The sequence below is a fragment of the Xyrauchen texanus genome, chromosome 30 (genome assembly GCF_025860055.1).
Source record: "Xyrauchen texanus isolate HMW12.3.18 chromosome 30, RBS_HiC_50CHRs, whole genome shotgun sequence".
NCBI lineage: Eukaryota > Metazoa > Chordata > Actinopteri > Cypriniformes > Catostomidae > Xyrauchen > Xyrauchen texanus.
In genome coordinates this window covers 41532822-41549176 of record NC_068305.1, presented here as the reverse complement: position 1 = coordinate 41549176, position 16355 = coordinate 41532822, and the positions used below count along the sequence as shown (strand labels likewise).

General features: G+C 43.1%; 1 pseudogene; it reads left to right on the top strand.

Moving 5' to 3' along the window:
* Positions 1 to 2255: 2255 nt before the first annotated feature.
* On the top strand, positions 2256 to 14491 carry LOC127623977 (zona pellucida sperm-binding protein 4-like; annotated as a pseudogene).
* The last annotated feature ends 1864 nt before the right edge of the window (positions 14492 to 16355 follow it).

Sequence of the window (16355 nt, the reverse complement as noted above, 5' to 3'; positions counted from 1 at the left end):
GCTGAACTAAGAGACCGGGCAGGATGGTAAGGGTTGAGTGGGTCAGACAGATATTGGGGAGCAAGACAATTTAATGCTTGCAGCACTACCTTATAGTGGATACGTGATGCCACAGGTAGCCAGTGAAGGTCATGAAGCAGAGGAGTAATGTGAGCAGAACGCCTGGTAGAGGTGAGAACACTTGCTGCAGAGTTCTGAACACTGTAATCTTGCAATAAGTTTTTGGGAAGACCAAGAAATAAGGCATTGCAGTAGTCCAGGCGTGATGTGATTAATGCATGAATTAAGGTTTCGGCATAAGCTAAAGTGAGAGAAGATCATAGACAAGCAATATTACGAAGATGGAAAAAAGAGTTTTTAACAATAGAAGAAATATGAGAACCAAATGATAGAGTTGGATCGAATAAGACACCAAGGTTACGAATCGATGATGAATGCTTAACGTGAGTTCCATCAATGTCAAAGGACTGGCCCATCCTTTTAACTGAGGCAGTAGAGCCAATCACTAATATCTCAGTTTTCTTATTTAATTTGAGGAAATTCAGGGACATCCAATGCTTGATGTCCTTGATACATGCAGTGAGTGAGTCAGGCAGAGATGGCCTATCGGAGCTGGTGGTAAGATAGATTTGAATATCATCAGCATAGCAATGGAATTTAAGTCCATGCCTGCGTATGATGTCACCGAGTGGATATATGTAGATAATGAACAATAGTGGGCCAAGAACCGAACCTTGAGGAACACCTTGTGTGAGTGAAGCAGTGGCAGATCTAAACCCTTGTATAGTGATATAATACTTTCTGTCGCTGATGTAGGAAATAATCCAGGAAAGAGCAGAGCCAGTGATGCCAATATCAGAAAGCCTAGAGATCATTATTTCATGGCAGACTGTGTCAAAAGCATGCTTAAATCAAGGCGCATCAAGATGTTTATCAGCCCTGAATCCATGGACAAAAGAATGTCGTTAACCACCCGAAGAAGGGCAGTTTCAGTGCTATGTGATGGGCGAAATCCAGACTGAAAAGGTTCAAAAAGACCATTAACATCCAAGTGTGATCGCAGTTGTGAAGCAACAACCCTTTCAAGGACTTTGCTTAAGAATGTTAAGTTGGATATTGGTCTGTAATTGTCCATATTTAGGTGGTCTAGGCCAGGTTTTTTCAGAATGGGGGTCACCGCAGCCATTTTTAATTCTGCTGGAACAACGCCGGATGCCAAACTACAGTTTATCATATGAGAAAAATTTAGAAAAGATATCTACCAGCCCCACAGAGCCTGAAATAACATGTTGTGGTGGATTTGTAAGTTTGTTAAACATTGCATTCCTAATGGTAGAGGTGAAATAAGAGGTTCTTGCGTCGTTAAGGGCTGTACGGTACTTAAGCAAGTGTTCTTTAAGAGCCAAGGAGTGCACGATTAGTCCAGTTTTCCTGTATAGTCTTTCTAGGCGGCGACCGTTTTTATCGTTCGTAGTTCAGGAGTGAACCAGGGCGAGGCACGAGTAGATGGAACCAGTCTAGTTTTAACAGGAGCTTGCCTCTCAAGTATTTGAGACAAAGCATTATTGTATATACAGCAGATTTCTGACGGACAGTTAGATAGTAGACATTCTGACAATATAGAAGCCCTTATTGAAGCAGAGAAAGAAGATGGATTCACAGAATTGATTTTACGATAAGTCAGCATTTTCTTCAGTGGTGATATAGATATTGGAACACTACAACTGAAGCTTATGATTTTATGATATGAGAAAGCAAAATCAGAACCATTAACAGAGATATTATTTAAGCCAGATGTACATGTGAGATCCAGTATATGACCTCTGGAGTGAGTAGCAAAAGTTACATGTTGAGTTAGGTTGAAACAGTCCAGTACAGACATCAATTCATTGCATTGTGTAGTGTTTTCATGTACATTAAAATCACCAAGTAGAATAACAGATGAATAACCACCACAGACAAGAGTAAGTAACTCACTAATCTCAGAGAAAAAGTCAGTGGGACATTACGGAGGTCGGTAAATTAAGATTACAGCCAGTGGAGTTTGGCCAGTCATTTTCAGTGCTAGGTATTCAAATGCTGAAGCATCATGAAACTCGATCTTGGAAATTTTAATAGTCTCACGGCAAACCACAGCCAGCCCTCCCCCTCTACGATGGAGATGCGGTTGAGAGAAATAGATGTACCCAGGTGGTGTTAAGAGGTTCAGGTTGAAAAGGACGTTAGGAACCTGCCAGGTTTCCGTCAAAAGTAGCATGTCCAGGTTTGTGTCAGTGATTATGTCATTCAACAGTGTTGCTTTATCAGTTAGAGAGCGTGTGTCCAACAGCGCACATCGCAGGTCTGAAGATGCGCGTCTGCAGGTACTGAGGTCAGGATCAAAACACAATGATCTTAGATTTCCAAAGTTAATGGATCGATTTTCCAGCTGTGTTGTATCAGAAGCAAGGGTGTTGGTACAGACAACCGGAATATTATTAGAAGACGAGTAGTGATAATTCCGAAGTTTCTTCCGCGACCGGTGTATGTAGCGTGGTTGGCGTAAAACTCCAAGTTGTTCACAACATTTATAAGTGTCCGGAGCCAATCAGAATGATCCTTTATATGTTCTGAGATGGGCTGCAGTAAAGCCATCTCGGGGAAACTAAATTGATTAACGTCATTCAAAAACAGCACAAACCAAAAAAGACCAAAAAACAGAATCTGCAAGTGATGTCCAACGCGACCTACACAACAATTTATCGGTTTAACTACGTTAGCCAGAACCGTATCAAACCCGCAATCCACACAATCCACAGAAGGGAAGGCTACCCAACCATACCAAAGATTGACACAACAAAAATGATAAAGAGAGGGGAGACTCACAGTATCAGATGCCGCGAGGGATATGAGGATAAGAATGGAGAGGGCTCGTAGCCGATCAGTGTGACAGGATCACGGAAACAACCAGTTAAATTACCCAAAAACGTTTGAGCGTGTAAATAGTCCAGTGAACAATCCAAGAAGTGTTTCGAGGGTGTAAAATAGTCCAAGAATTCCAATTCAAATCCAAGAAAAAACATATCCACAAAACAGACGTTGTAGCGTGGCCACATAAGGGGAGGTTTTATATTAAGGTTTATGACTTTAAATGTGTGTCATTGATTCTTATTAGTTATATTGCTTTCCCCTGTTATCTGTCATTCCCCTCAGCTGTTGTGTGTTGTTCCCCGATCTCTGTTCACGCGAGATCTTCGCGTGAAGTCATGTTACGTGTTTTCCTGCCACGTAATCAGGAACTAACTTTCAGTTTCTATTTAAAGAACCACTATGCCGGTGTTCAAGGCTCATTTCCGAGTACGCACTTCAAACCCGTTCATTCATAAATTGGAATACGCTGGTGACTGACCTGGGAGCGCTTGAGACGCCGTTCCTCCTGGAGGTATTTCGTTTGGCTCGTAGCCAGGATTACCTTTTATCAGAGGACTTTGGGCATTCATCAATTCATCACTCCATCACTTGATCACGCTCACGGACGATAAAAACACCCGGTGAGGCTGATCCGAACACTGTTGATATCTCTGTGCACTCTGGACTTCACTTTTACATGTATATACACTTTGTTTGTTATTATTGTAAATATTATTGGTTTTGTAAATACACTTGGGTTTATTGATTTTTCATCGGTGTTGTTATATTTATTTTCTCCACTCCACAACCTATCATTAGAAACGGTACGGAAGATCCCAAAATAGTGTAAACTCAACTTTAAGATTGGAGAGTGTTACATAGTGGTGGCCCGTACGGGGAACTACGTGCCGTTTCTATTTGTTGATAGTGTTTTTTTGTGTGTGTTTATAAAAATGGAAGACATGACACAAGCAAATGGTGGAATAATCAATGTACATAATGATGAAATTGAGAATGATGTGAATGAGTTAAGGTGTAGCTCGGTTGAGCCTGAGGATGCTGATTTCACTGCGGGCCCGTTTGTTACCAGACGGAACCCGCCAGATGAAATAGCATCTATACTGAGTTCATTATATAATTCTGATGATGAGGATGATGATGATGAAAAAGAAATGGTTAATATAAATGTTGTACAGACAATGCAGATGGAGATCGATAAACTTAAGGTGGATTTATTGGCTCTAAATGCAAAAATACAACATAATGAACAGGAATTACAACAGTCTGTAGAGAGTTCCCTGAATAGGGAAACTAGTTTCCGGGAGTCAGTGGACGCTAGCTTAGCAGACTTAGAAGATCAGTTTCAGAGGTCTGTAGAGAAGTTGGAGAGAGCGGTGGTGGATTGTTTCCTGCGGAGAGATGCAAGATGGGAAAATCAAATGAAAAAAATAAAATTCACCAGTACCCCATCTCGATCTCAAGTACAGACTTTTTACCCTGCCTCTTCCCCATCTACAGTCAAGGCCTTGAAAACTCCCATACCAGCAACACGACTTAAAGTCCCACCTGTTAACAGATGCAATGCTACCTATGACGTTACTGCTGGAGTGGGTAAATTGAACAGCAATGAAACAACAAATAAAAGACCACCTGAACGCCATACCTCAAAAAATCTAGCAGGAGTATCCATTGCTCAACCCCACCCTATGACATCTCTTCTAATAGTGCCTGTGACGATAAAAGGACAAGAGGTGAAGGCGGTACTGGATACTGGGAGCACATACACCCTTATGCAGGAGAGCCTCTGGAGACAGTTAGGAGGGGAAGCTAAACCTGACCCTTCAGCCCCTCTTCAACGGTTCATTATGGCTGATGGAAAGATGCACCAGGCGATTAACAAGAGATCAGTCTGTTATGAGTGGCATGACAAGGTATGCAGGTTGGACACCTATGTAATGAAGGATGCTCACCTGGCCTTTCCCCTTATAGCTGGTCTGGATTTCCTGAGGACCGCTGAAGCCATAGTGGACGTGGGACACTGGAGATATGTGACCGATCACGGAAAGTAGGGACACAAGTCGGTTTTGGGGCATTTTGAGTTATTCACAGATTCTGAAAGTGTAGTCTCCAAGCTTTCCAACGATTTGTAACACATGGAAATCTGACAATATTTGGAGAAGTTGTGGCCATTTGAAGGTAGGCACTCAAAAAAGCTAAAAGGGGAGAAAACGGCCTCAAAAGATTGTGCAGTTCTCACCTCTCTCTGCTGCTGGGAGTGACAATAGGGCTCATTTACATCTCATTTAGATAAGCCATACCCCCTGTAAAGCTCCCCCCTGTAAACATGGACTAAACATGAGATAACGTGTACGTGTTCTTAGAATGAACAAAAAACGACAAACTTTGATGTTTATGGAAACTCACCCCATAAGAAACAGAAAAGTATTCTTGCAGATCTCGTTGCCTCCAATGAAATAAGTCGTTCGGGCACACTTTCTCTTTGTCGGGGTCTTCTTTGTGGATGTAACCATCTCCGAAGTTTGCACTGTGCGTCTGTTTGCCTCTAAATGTCCAATAATTCGCATGACGCCAGTCCGATACATTCTTCCTCGTCTTCATCTTCGCTCAGTTGTAGATTAGGGATATTATTCAGTCTTATCATGCCACTTTCATCGTCGCTCAGATCGTCTTCAGAATCAGTGAACGCTTGTTCATAAGCATCCGGCTTGTCGAAGAAGTACTTCAAAACATTTTCGTTGTAACGGCCACGGTTCAGCTCGTCTGCGACATTCTTTGCGGCGTCCATCTTCATTGAATTTTGATATCAGATAGAGCCGGCTAGAGCGCTGCATAATAAGTAGCCACGCTGTTAGGGGCGGGGCAAAAGCGCCGGCGCTATTCAGTACGGAAATACACACAGACAATGACACGCCCCTACTGCATGCTAGAATCTCCGAAAAACAAGCCGATTTCAACCTCAAAATGTACGCTTTTAAATATACCAATACTGTTATCTCAAACATGGAGAGGCTTCTTCATGATCTCAACTAACAGATTCTGCAAAAAAGCGGAAATCACCAATTTTGGAAAAAAACACTTGTTTCTCATTTTGCTCACAAGTTGTGCTGCCGACTTGTGTCACTGGTTTCCGTGACGGGTCACATATGGTCTAAAAATGGGCAAAGGATATGTTTATCATCCATTTTTAACTGCACTTCTAAATCCTCTACTGTCTTCACGACTAATGGGTGAAAACATAGGTACGACCGCTGCGGTGAGTCTCTATTATGCCTTACCTCCAACCTGGAATTCAGCCACACATGTCTTACCCACACAAGTTGTTCCCAGCTGGGACTCTGACAATCAGGACGAATTGAGAAAGCTGATGGAGAATTGGCCTCATACCACCTCTCAAGTCCTGGGAAAAACATCTGTGGAACAGCACAAAATTACACTCTCCGATGAAATGCCCATGAGATCCAGAGCTTATAGGGTCTCTCCATTCAAGAGGAAGATTATTGATGCACAAGTAGAACAAATGCTACTGAGACCATATCATCGAGCCTTCTTTCTCTCCTTGGTCATCACCTGTAGTCCTGGTCCCTAAACCCGATGGTTCCTACAGGTTCTGTGTGGACTATAGGAGGCTGAATAGTAAAACCATCCCTGACGCTTATCCAATGCCAATCATCCACGACATCTTGGAGTCCATGGAAGGCCTCCTGGTTCAGCACATTGGATTTGCAGTCAGGGTACTGGCAGGTTGAAATGGAGGAAAGTAGCAAAGCCAAAACAGCCTTCAACACCTCCCAAGGACTATTCCAATTCTGCTCCATGCCATATGGATTACGGAATGCCGCTGCCACCTTCCAGAGGCTGATGGAGAAGGTCCTAGCAGAGTTGAGAGGGAAGTTTTGCTTTGTCTATATTGATGACATCATAATCTATTCAAGGTCTTTATCAGAACATGTCCAACACCTGAACACCATTCTACAGAGACTAAACCAAGCTTCACTTACACTAAATATGAAGAAGTGTCACTTCTTTAAGAAGCAGCTGAAGTTGCTTGGACATATAGTCTCAGAGAAAGGGGTGGAGGTCGACCCTGAAAAGACCCGAGCGGTAGCTGACTATCCTCCTCCCAAAGACATTAAAGCTCTCCAACGCTTCTTGGGATTAGCTGGGTGGTACCACAAGTTCATTCCCCATTTCGCCGACATCACAGCTCCATTAAACAACCTAAAAAAGAAAGGAGTTAAGTGGGATTGGACTCCTGAGTGCCAAACCAGCCTGGAGACTATTAAACAACTATTACAAAACCCCCCTGTATTGATGCAGCCTGACCTCAATCAACCTTTCCAGGTTCATACAGATGCCAGTGATGTGGGCTTAGGAGCCATCATTACCCAGCAAACTCCTGAGGGGGAAAGGGTAATAGCATACGCATCACGAACATTGCTTGGACCTGAACTGAATTATTCAACGGCTGAAAAAGAGTGTCTAGCTGTAGTCTGGGCGGTGGAAAAGTGGAGACATTACCTTGAAGGAAGACAGTTTGACGTTTACAGTGACCATGCTGCCTTAACTTGGGCCTTCAACAGTCCTAAAACCTCCTCTCGGCTGACCCGGTGGACTCTTAGGTTACAGCAATTCATCTTCCAAGTACATCACAGGAGAGGATGTCTGAACCTGGGACCAGATGCCTTGTCACGAGTCTGTGAAGCACCTGAAAGTGAAAGTGTGCCCTGTCTAGCCATAATAAAACCAAAATGTGCCTCTGACATACCCCACACGTTACAGGAAATCTCACAAGCACAAAGTCATGACAATACGGTGTCTCTCCTCCAACTGTCCCAAAAAACCAGAAAGGTCCAGGATAACCAAATCACCTTTGAGGTCCACCAGGGGGTGTTATATCGCCGGGTTCCTGTCAAGAACAATGGAAATAAATTCCAACTGGTCGTTCCTCAGGCATTAATTCCTGGTTTCTTGCACTACATACACGATAACCCGCTGGGAGGACATCTGGGACGGCTGAAAACACTGCTGAGGCTCTTGGAGGTGGCGTGGTGGCCAACTGTCCGTAAGGATGTCTGGGAGTATGTAAAAGGATGTGAAACATGTCAAAAATACAAACATGACAATACAAAACCCAGCGGTTTCCTTCAGCATACACAAGTGACAGAACCAGGTCACACTTGGGGGATGGATTTCATGGGACCTTTCCCGACCAGTAAGAAACTAAACGCTTACTTACTGGTGTTTGTGGATTATTACACCAAATGGGTAGAGATGTTCCCCCTTCGAGACTGTAAGACCCCTAAGGTCGTAAAAATTCTAAGGGAAGAAATCTTCACCCGTTGGGGGGTGCCAAAGTACCTCATTTCCGACCGGGGAGCCCAATTCACCTCCAATGTGCTCGCAGAGCTATGCAGGTCCTGGGGAAGCATCCAAAAGCTCACTACCAGTTATCATCCTCAAACAAACCTCACTGAAAGAGTAAACAGGACGTTAAAAACAATGATTGCGTCATATGTGGGACAACACCATGATAGATGGGACCAGTGGTTGCCTGAATTAAGGTTTGCCATCAACACCGCACATCAGGAAACTACAGGTAGAGCACCTGCTGAATTAATGATGGGCAGACAGCTACACGGTCCACTAGAGAGGTTGATCCTCAAACCCCCCACTCCTGACCAAACCTCATATAACATAATTGAAAGACAGACCATCATGGCAGAGGAGGTAAAGCACCGAGTAGGTGTACAACAATCTAGACAAGCTGGATACTATAATGCCCGACGGAAAGATGCGCAGTTTCAGCCGGGAGATCTAGTCTGGGTTAAAACTCACCCTCTCTCGTCTTCCTCCAATAAGTACTCTGCTAAGCTAGCGCCCAAATGGGAGGGACCAGCTGAAATAATAAAAAAAATGGGGCCAATAAATTACACCGTTCGCTGGGGAGACCCATGTAAAACGGACAATAAAAATGTGGTGAATCTGAAACGCTGGTACGGACGATCTCCTCCTATGCTGAAGGCTGGGGGGGGATCTATGTAGCGTGGCCACATAAGGGGAGGTTTTATATTAAGGTTTATGACTTTAAATGTGTGTCATTGATTCTTATTAGTTATATTGCTTTCCCCTGTTATCTGTCATTCCCCTCAGCTGTTGTGTGTTGTTCCCCGATCTCTGTTCACGCGAGATCATGTTACGTGTTTTCCTGCCACGTAATCAGGAACTAAATTTCAGTTTCTATTTAAAGAACCGCTATGCCGGTGTTCAAGGCTCATTTCCGAGTACGCACTTCAAACCCGTTCATTCATAAATTGGAATACGCTGGTGACTGACCTGGGAGCGCTTGAGACGCCGTTCCTCCTGGAGGTATTTCATTTGGCTCGTAGCCAGGATTACCTTTTATCAGAGGACTTTGGGCATTCATCAATTCATCACTCCATCACTTGATCACGCTCACGGACGATACAAACACCCGGTGAGGCTGATCCGAACACTGTTGATGTCTCTGTGCACTCTGGACTTCACTTTTACATGTATATACACTTTGTTTGTTATTATTGTAAATATTATTGGTTTTGTAAATACACTTGGGTTTATTGATTTTTCATCGGTGTTGTTATATTTATTTTCTCCACTCCACAACCTATCATTAGAAACGGTACGGAAGATCCCAAAATAGTGTAAACTCAACTTTAAGATTGGAGAGTGTTACAACGTAACAACAACAGACAAACAGGTACCAGCGTGAAGCGGCATCACAAGCGCGCCTAGCGTTCCCACAATGGAAGTTCTCACACTAATGAACTGGTCAAAATTGGTCAAAACCCAATTTTTTATGTGTTTATCCCCCAAATTTATGACCGGCCCATCGCCCCAAAATACAGAGTCTGGGGCAGAATTCAATTTGAGTGCCTAAAACGTAACCTATAAAACTCTGAACCTTCTACCAAAATTCTCGGATCTTATCACAACTCCAAAAAACATGGGTTGCGTCTCCATCTTCTGATGGGCATGGCCAGCAGGTGGGTGAGTCTTTAAGACCAAGCTTATACAATCCAGAGGGGGTCCAACAGAATCTGTGTCAAATCTTAAATTGCATAAGGAGAACCTTTGCATCTACAGACTTGACATTTTTTAGAATCCTAGCACACACTCCTTCCTCCAATACCAAGTTTAAATCTTTCTGCCATATTCTCTTGATAAAAGTTCAAGCTCCGTCCCCCAGACTCTGAATTAGCAGGGAGTAATACACTGATGCCTCATGACCTTTTCCAAAAGCAGTAATCACCTCTCCCAGAGTATCTGCAGCTATAGGGGGGTATGTGCTACTCCCAAAAACAATACAGAGGAGGTGGCGCAGCTGTAAATACCTAGAGAACTGATATCTGGGAATCCCAAAATGTTGAACCAAATTTTCAAAAGATCTAAACACTCCACTCTCATATAAGTCACCGAGTGTAGTAATCCCCCCTCACAATACACTCTGACCAGCAGAAAGGGGACTTAATAACACATCATTTAGGGTTCAGCCATATGCTCGTGGCAACATTTAATTAAATGTCTGAATTAAACACTCTGGACTCTGCAGATAACGGGGTGTAACTTAACTTCTCCGGTTAGTTTGATAGAAAGGCTTTGCAATGGCGAAATAGGGGCAATAACTTTCTGTTCAATACAAAAGCAGGGAGGGACTCTCTCAGGTGGAAGAGACCAATGAGCCAAATATCTGAGATTGAATGCATAATAATAAATCAATTCTTGGGTAGGCCTAGACCACCTTTGTCAAGCGGCCTATGTAACTTACTGAAATGTAATCTGGAGCATTTACCATTCCAAAAAAAATCTTTGCTGTGCTATCAAATTGTTTGAAATAAGAGAGAGGGACATCTATCGGGAGAAATAGTAGCAGGTAGTTACATTTTGGAATACAATTCATTTTAATAACATTAACCTTCACAGTAATAGGTACATGTAATGAAGCTCAGCTGTCCACATTGCTCAAAAACCTTTTTATTAAGGGGTCAAAATGAACTAAATATCACAAATTTGCTGGGAATAAAATGGCCAAATACTTAATGCCCTGTTTGGGCCACTGGAAGGTGCCCGGCTGGAAAGCCTTTACTGGGCAGTACACTGTCAGAGACAAAGATTTGGATTTAGTCCTTTACTTTAGTACACCTTTTACTGATATACATATGCTTTGGTTTACATATTGGCTTCTGGGCATTTCATCATTTGTTGTGAATTCTTTGAATTAAGTTGTGTGAAGACTAGCATGTTAATTAGACTAAATGTGACCACACAAAATCTTCAGGTTAACTTTTTAGAATCAATTAGAATCACCTTATCTGTAAATGCCCAGTCTGATGAATGAATACTGTTAATTGAACAGGGAGTGACATCGTTAATGAGCTGCACTTCGAAGGATTCAAAAGGAATCCACTTGAATGATGAATTCAGTTGTGGAGTAATGGCAGAAAGTATGGGTACATTTCATCTTTTGGCACTTTGTGTGTGGTTTTGTGCTTTCTGTCATGCTGTTCCACAGTGGAGTAATCTGCCTCAGGTGCCTCAAGATTCAGTCTTTCAGCAAAGTGGCCAACAAGGAGGGATTCCAGCCAGGAGTGGTCAAGCTTTTGCATTTCAGCCAAGTGATCAACAGTTTTTAACTCCACAGCAGACTCAATGACAAGGGGGAAATCCAGTCCAGAATCCTCAAGCTTCAGTCCTCCAGCGTACTCGAGGAGGAATTTTAGCCAAGAGTCCTCAAGATGTTGTGTTCCAGCCAAGTGATCAGAAGTTTCTGGCTCCACAGGGTCTGCAACTGCAAAATCAAGGGTGGGGTCCAGCCCAGAATCCTCAAGCTTCAGTCCTCCAGCAGACTCGAGGAGGAATTTTAGCCAAGAATCCTCAAGCTTCAGTCCTCCAGCAGACTCGAGGAGGAATTTTAGCCAAGAATCCTCAAGATGTTGTGTTCCAGCCAAGTGATCAGAAGTTTTTGGCTCAACAGGCCCTGCAACAGCAAACCGCACACCAGTTTTCTCAAGCGTTTCCACCCAAGCAGCCAGTGGCACAGGCAGAGCCTCTTGACAAGTGTGCTGTAGCTGATTATGAGCAGATCCAATGTGGACCACCTGGTATCAGTGCTGCTGAGTGTGACGCTATAAACTGCTGCTTTGACGGACAGCAGTGTTACTATGGGTAAGCCGGTAAGTGTGTTGAGTCAGTTGTAAGGTTGTTCGTATTCAACTGATTCTCTGAGGTAACTTGCTCTCTACCTTGAAACAGTGACCGTCCAGTGTATTAGAGATGGCCAGTTTGTGGTTGTGGTGGCTAGAGATGTTACACTGCCTTCACTAAGTCTGGATACAGTCCGTCTGTTGGGTGGAAATGACCCACCTTGTGCTCCAGTTGGGTCCACACCTTCCTTTGCCGTTTACCAATTCCCTGTCACAGCTTGTGGCACAAGCATGTTGGTGGGTACTGGTGCTGTTTAGACTTGTTTTGCTTGGAAAGGAGTGGATGCTAACCATGTTGCTGTTTGCAGGAGGACAATGGATATGTGGTGTATGAGAACAGAATGACTTCATCCTATGAAGTGGGGATTGGACCACTTGGTTCCATCACAAGGGACAGTCACTTTGAGTAGGTGATCTATGCTTTAGCTTAAATGCAATCTTTGACTTGTGCTACAAGCTCACTGTTTGTTGTCCAGGCTTCTCTTCCAGTGTAGGTATTCTGGCACTGCTGTTCAAGCTCTGGTTGTGGAGGTCAACACCGTTCCTCCACCTCCACCTGTAGCTGCTCCTGGACCCCTCAGAGTGGAGCTTCGCCTGGCAAATGGACAATGTGTCACAAAAGGATGTGCAGAAGGTAATGTACTGCTTCTCTATATCGCTGTCTTGAAAGTGTAACTAGGGTTTCTAAAATGTTGTCCTCCTGCAGAGGATGCTGCATACACGTCCTACTACAGTGATGCTGATTACCCAGTCACAAAAGTCCTACGACAACCTGTGTATGTTGAGGTGCACCTTTTGGAGAGGACTGACCCCAATATTGTCCTGATGCTGGGAAATTGCTGGGCGACATCATCCCCTGATTCCCTCAGCCTGCCTCAGTGGGACCTTCTAGTTAATGGGTGAGTATAACCCCAGCATTTGTGTCATTGGTCTGTTTTGAGCTAGTCCTGCCTGTTACTCTGCCTTCCAGATGCCCTTACCAGGATGATCGTTACCTCACCACACCGGTTCCTGTGGATGGCTCCTCTGGTCTTCAGTTCCCAACCCATTACAAGCTTTTATTGTGAAGATGTTCACGTTTGTGGATCCAGCATCACTAGCTCCTCTGCAGGGAATGGTATGATTACCATCCAACTTTCAACACCCCTAAACCCTTAATGGTTCTTATGAATGCTGTGGTTAATCCCCTTCTTGCTCAGGTCTTCATCCACTGTAGTACATCGGTGTGCCATCCCTCTTCCACTGGCTCCTGTGAGCAGAGCTGCACCAGGCAAAGTAGGTGTATTACTTCACTGTGGTTTGTCCTTTTGTAAACCGCTTTTAACCTCTGCCTTCTCTTGTATTCCAGAAAGAGATGTTGGTGAGAACATTGAAGAGACTGTCGTTTCCAGTGGAGGCATTTTCTTCATGTAAATTTAATAAAGTTACCAGACACAAACAACAGTCTGAGCTGTTTTAATGAGGTGTGGTGTATCCGCAAAAATCAGAGGCTGCAAGCAATACCATGACCATTATATAGGAGGGTATGCAATTGTTAACAGATATGCCTATTGTCTCTGGTGTTTGAATTTACTCCAGTACAGAAGGGACATGCTCAAACCAAGGAGGTACTGTAAACCAATCAGGTGTACATTAAGTTCTTTGGGAGAGTTCTCCATGGATGTCCTTAACCTCACTACCATGAAAAGCTGAGGGTCAAAAATACACCGCATAATTTAAACTGTGGTGATAAATGCACAATTTTGCTTTGTGGTCGTCAATAGTGGTACCTTTTTAAGTGATCGCTTAAAGCTTTGACCGTTTATGGTGTACACTTTGATTTCAAAAGGGATCGTCTTGCAGTGTTGATCTTTCTCAATCTCTGGACTAAACTTCCACTGCCAGAACCACCCTTATGCACATCTAAATTCAAATGATTGGCTAAAAAATGTCAAACTAGTTGTAGTACTGGGTTTTTCTTCAAAGTAGAAAAACTTGCTCTTAACAGCTAAAAGTTTTACTTGGAATGGACCAGTTGACATGGATCTTCCGTGAACCATTGACGCGAACCAGTGTTTTGGACATCCCACGAGAGACTGGGGAAAGCTGGTGTAAGCAAGTTTGAATCCACTCTTGGTTCAATTAATCCAAGCTTTCCCTAGTGTATGTGCTCTGAGAACTGGGTGGGAGGAGCGGCCATGTTGCCACCATAACTGATTGATGCTGTTTTTGTGCCAGATAAATGTTGACTTCATAGTAGACTTCTGTTTTGATGGTTCTATTATGAACATTTCAGTGCAGTCTGCTAAAAGCCAGTACAGTTGGGCAAATCTCAAAATGTGACTAAAATATTTAACCCTTAAATGCCTGGCATATTTCCAATACATATTTGTGTCTTTAGAGCCCCATTACTATTGTCACATACAATGAGTGTATAATTTTCAAAACAATATATTGATTATATTTTTCATGACTAAGAATCAGAATGAGCTTTATTGCCAAGTATGCTTACACCTACGAAGGGTTTATGCAGCTTTGGGGGGGTATGCTACTCCCAAAAACAATACAGAGGAGGTGGTGCAGCTGTAAATACCTAGAGAACTGAGATCTGGGAATCCCAAAATGCTGAAGCAAATTTTCAAGAGATCTAAACACTCCACTCACAAATACATCACAGAGTGTAGTAATCCCCCCTCACAATACACTCTGACCAGCAGAAAGGGGACTTCTTAATACATAATGTAGGGTTCAGCCATACGCTTGAGGCAACATTTAAAGGGGTCATATAATGGTACATGCACTTTTTCAAGTTGATTGTACTGAAATGTGTGTTGGCTGTGCCTGTACACAACCATCCTATTATGATAAAAATCCATCCAGTGTTTTTGTTTTAATCTCCATATATATTTTCCCCTGCCTCAAATCGAGCCGTTCGACCGTGTGATGTCACGGTCGGACGCCCCTCCCAGGATTGTTGATTGACAGCAGTGTTTCAACACAGACCCGCCCTCGCTCGTGAGCGAGCTGTCAATCATAGTCCGTCATCATTGTTGATACACTGGAGCAGAATGGCGCCTAAGCGATTGTGGTGTTCTGTTCTTCGGTGTAATAACGAACACAGCAGTCATTTTGATGTTCCTAAATCTGAACCGCTGAAGATGCAGTGGCTGAGTTTTGTTTACGATGGGAATATTCCCCACGAGCAACGTCAATGCGTTCATGTTTGCGCGAATCATTTTTCACCAGACTGCTTTATAAACGAGGGTCAGTATAAAGCTGGTTTTGCTAAGAAGCTGCTGCTGAAAAAAGATTCGGTACCAACTATTTATATTCCCTCTGCACCTCCAGAAGAAGTAAGTGTAACGTTTTATTAACCTTTATATTAATCTTTGCAAATCGCTTGCACGCTTCACAATGAATGTGGCTAATGTTTACGGAGGGGCGGGGTGACCAAAGCTCATTATCATTTAAAGTCATATGCACTGAAATGGCGTGCTGAAATCAGAGCTGTTTTTGAGCAGGAAAAATTAGTGTTTTCTTAAAATACTAATGAGAATTTTTAATAAAAGTATATTACAAAGTTTTCATTTAGACCCTAAAGATTCATATTAACTTGTACAAAAATGGCATTATATGACCCCTTTAAATAAATGTCAGGACACTTTTGGCCATACTGATTGAAATTGCGAGATAACGGTGTGCAACTTAAATTCTCTGGTTAGTTTGATAGAAGGATTTTGCAATGGCGAAATAGAGGAAAGAACTTCCTGTTCAATACAAAACCAGGGAGGGGCTCTATTAGGTGGAAGCGACCAAATGTCTGAGAATGTCTGCATAATAAAACAAAATCTTGGGTAGGCCTTGCCCACCATTGTCAATAGGCCTATGTAACTTACTGAAATGTAATCTGGGATGTTAACCATTCCAAATAAAAGACTTTGCAATGCTATCAAATTGCTTGAAATACGAGAGAGAGACATCTACAGGGAGAAAATGTAACAGGTAGTATTAGGAATACAATTTATTTTAATAATGTGGTGATGCGATCAATTATTATAGTGATTAGGGGCGGATTCGGCACGTTCAATGGATATAAAAGGGGATTAGGTTGACATCTCACTAAGCGCGTCTTTCTGGGTCCTGGGAGTGACGTCATTCGAACTGGAGCGCTTCTGAACGGAGATGTATTCTCCTCTGTGAGCTGTCTACAACCATTCCTCTGCCTTT